The sequence below is a fragment of the Pygoscelis adeliae genome, unplaced genomic scaffold (genome assembly GCF_000699105.1).
Source record: "Pygoscelis adeliae isolate BGI_AS28 unplaced genomic scaffold, ASM69910v1 Scaffold6, whole genome shotgun sequence".
NCBI classification, from domain to species: Eukaryota; Metazoa; Chordata; class Aves; order Sphenisciformes; family Spheniscidae; genus Pygoscelis; species Pygoscelis adeliae.
Genome location: NW_008825075.1, coordinates 5,451,149 through 5,454,961, shown reverse-complemented (window position 1 = coordinate 5,454,961; position 3,813 = coordinate 5,451,149).

The following is a 3,813-nucleotide window of genomic DNA, read 5'->3' as shown; positions in this document are numbered from 1 at the left end:
TTTCCTGTCAACAGTCCCCTTGCCCGCCTTGGGCATCACTGGGCGCCGAGAGCAAATAATGACAAAACAATGTTTTTCGCTGATGCTGACATCAGCCGTGCCCTCCTGTGCAGCCCAGCTGCTTCTTGGTCTTCATGCTTGAAACGCTGAGAAGAGTCCAGTCTGAGTAAGCTTTGAGCGAGGTGTTCACCTGTGATAGCTCAGTACCTCCAACTGGTATGGGAGTGCGTTGAGCACAAATTAGAGAGTTCTGTCCCCTGTCCAAGAGGAGGTCTGCTGCAGTATTAAATCTTGGCATTGTTATTAAAGTGAAGTGGTAGAAGAGTACTGAGAGAGCTCCCGTGGCTTTTTCCTTCCTAACCACATACTGCAAAATGAATCAAATAGATGTCATGCAGTTTAATTCTGACTGTAGGTGATGGCTTGACTTTCTTTTATCCCCGAACCGAGCTGTGGCAGAGTGCAGGAGGGTTGTGGGGCTTTCAGTATGGTTGGGAATACAGTTACATTGCACCCATGAAGCTACTTGTCCAACCTTTGAACAAGGCAGTGTCAGCAAAGGCCAAGGGGTTAGATGGCTGTGGCTACTCTTTAACTTGTCTTTAGACATGTTTTGAAGGAATCACACTAACCTCTCTGCTTACCAGTTGTTACCGCTGATCTGTCAAAATATACCTCTAGTCATTATTTGAGACATTTTGGGAAAGTGAGAAATGTCATAATTCGGTATAGGTATACAGACAATGCAACCTTGTTACTTGAAATAATGTTTATAGTTCTTTGGCGGGGGGGGGGAGTGTAACTTCAAGACACACAGTTGCAGGTGACTGTTTCCTTGATTCAGTCCCAGGTCAAAATGGGGTTGTCACTATATTTACAGCTTCTGGAAATATATCCGTACATATCTGAACAATGTATGTCATGTAGGTGGTAAACCCTATCTTAACCTTTTAATTTAGCTCCATTCCTTTCCTTTTTCTTCCTATAGATTGCACTAATGCTTTAAAACTTTGATCTCCTGGAGAAATGCCTCACAGCATTACTTAGCATTCAAACCAGCTGAGATCTTCTTGTTGGGATGGATTTTCTTCTTTTTCCTTAGGGCGCTGTTTACCTGGAGGTGACTTTTGTTTTATTCTTCAGTTCCGAATACCTCATCTCATTCTCTCCTAGCACTGATCTTCTACTGTAAGGATGTCACTGGGACAGAGATGAGGGGCTTGATAGCTCATGAGTATATGAGTCCTGGACAAGGATATGTGGTCAAAAAAGTGATCTTGATCCCAATCACATTCACATCAGTAGAAACTGGTTTACCTTTAGCACTGTAAGTGGAGAGAGATGGTTGTAGGTGACAGCTGAATGAGGTCAGAGAACTTCACCAGTCAGTTCACTGACATCCAAAATGCGGATGGCAGAGCTTCTATGCAGAGGTACTGATTTCCATCTGCAGAAGGAGTACTTCCACCCTGTTTTTAAACATAAGCCTTACCTTCTGATTTTCCTGGCACTGGGGCTTTTTCTCATAATACCACTGCAGTAGTGTTATACCTGGGTTTTTTTTGATAGATTTGCAGATACAGCAGATCAGAGTTGCGTCTTGTAATGTCTGAGCTCAGGTTTGGCTTGGGCAGTGCGTAACTGTGAAGATTTTGTATGGATACTTCTGTGCAAAATAGAAAACTGCAGTGTTTCTTGTGGCTGAAAACTGGATCTGATGGCTTCAGTGATTCCTTCCTAAGTTCCTATAACTAATTTCTAATCTGGCCTTTGTCTCTTAATGTTTTTCAGCTGGGAATTGCCTAGCATCGTGGATAGCTCCCTTCCATTTTTCTCTCTCAGCTGCATGCTAGTCTTTCAGTGACCCTTTCTGACAGTCTTCCTTTGTGCCTGCCTGTACTGTAGGGATGTGGAGATAGTAATGGGAAGGAGAGGATAAAGATGATGAAACTTCTACTCATTTTCTTCCACTTTCCCTCAGTGCAGCCTGCGTGTGGGTGGGTGGTGAATGCATAGCCCCTTCTGCGGCAGTGTTAGGCTCCCTCTGCACACGGAGTATCTGTTAACGTTGTATAATACGGCGCCGGGGCAGAGCAGGCGCTGCACAGACCCGTGCTGGCTTCATGCTGGCAGGGTCTCTCCCAGTGGTGGCCTCTGTGCCGCGTTCAGGCAAAGCATCCCAAAAGTGCCGTTTGGGTGGCTGGCACATGCCATCTCCCCCTGCAGCCATTGCCTGCGTTTCACAAGCTCCTGCCTTCGTAACTGCAGCCCCTGCTCCCTCCTGAGTCAGGGTTGTCACTGCGTGTTTGTTGAAGCGCCTTGTGAGCCAAAATCCACTGCTGTTACAAAATCAGCAGCAGGGCCAGTTCTGCCAATGTCGGTGATATCAGTCATTAGCATCTGAAGAGATGACGTATATTTTATTTTCCCTATTCAAATACTGCCAGAAACAGGATATGGGACAGTGTGGTCCAGAGGGCTGTCCTGCATTGCAAACCCCATGTCTATGCCTGCCTTCTCTTCTTGAACTACGTTATTTCTGTTTTACTGACGTCACCCATCGATTAGCGTGTTGCAACCTATTTGCTATGATCCGGAGAGAAGAACAAGAAATAATTGTATGGAAAGGAAGAAGTCCTCCGACAGCTGTGATCCTCAGGTGTTAACTCTATTTTGGGAATAACATTGCAATAAGATCAAAGGTCACCATGCAAATATTTTGGGTTTTCTTTATTGTATTCTCTGGATGCAAATTCAGGCTGATACTTCTTCAAATACAGCAAGGAAGGCAATGTAAAAAGTTGTAAAAATGTCACCCCTCCATATTTATCATGTGTTGGAGTGACCAAAATCAAACAAAGCTGAACAACTCACTGTGAAAGTAAATACAGCTGTCTTTTTCTGCATAGCTATAAGAAATAAGTGGGGAAATGCAAAGAATCTGTTTATAATGAATAGTTTAGAACAAGGTTAGTAACAATTTGCCTTTAATTCAGTGCATTAACAGATTGTTTTCTGTGGCGTTCAGCGGTCCTGGGTCTAAACAGAGCCTTTTGTCTCGGGTGAAGTTTTCATCAGTGAGAAGGTTTTATGTTTCAGAGGGCCGTGTTCAACAAGCTGCTCGTGTAACCAGGCAAACAGTTAATTTGACTGAAAATGATGCCATTCCTTTTTGTTGTGCGCAAATGTGGGTGTTTCAGAATAGTTACTCAGTTGCTCATTCATGCACAGGCATAAGTTCAGGAGCCTGTGGAAATGCATCCGTTTAAACATATTTTTTCTTTCCCCCACCTTTCACGCAGACTTAGTGGTTGAGCCAAATAGCTAAAAATCCTCAGGGGTTTAAAGGATTAAATGAGAACAATTGTTAAGGTGCAGGAAGGGCTGACAAGTCCTGAAAATACGACAGGAGGTAGATGCTGAAGGACCTGCTTAGTGAACTACAGCCTCCCCTGTTATGGGTATAAATATAACTGTAAGTGGCAGACTGGTGGGTTGGTAGGGATTTTATAGCTGGGGGAAAAAAAAGGGAGATCTAGTGATGGCTGACCTGAAGGTTTGCCGCTGGGCAGTTTGGTGAAGCCAGTGGGACGGTGCTTTATTGTTAAGGGTCACAAATTTGTGTATCCTGCCAGATTACAAGGTCAGCGCTAGTTTTCATTCCCCCTTAGCTGGACTCTTGTTCGCACTGGTTCCTGTAAGTAACCTGTTCCTTCACATTTTTCTGTTTGTCTCAGGTACTGAAAGGTTCAGGCCGGAGGTTTTCCTGCACTCTCCGTAGCCGCCGCCCGGCGCTGCCCTGAGGAGAAGAAG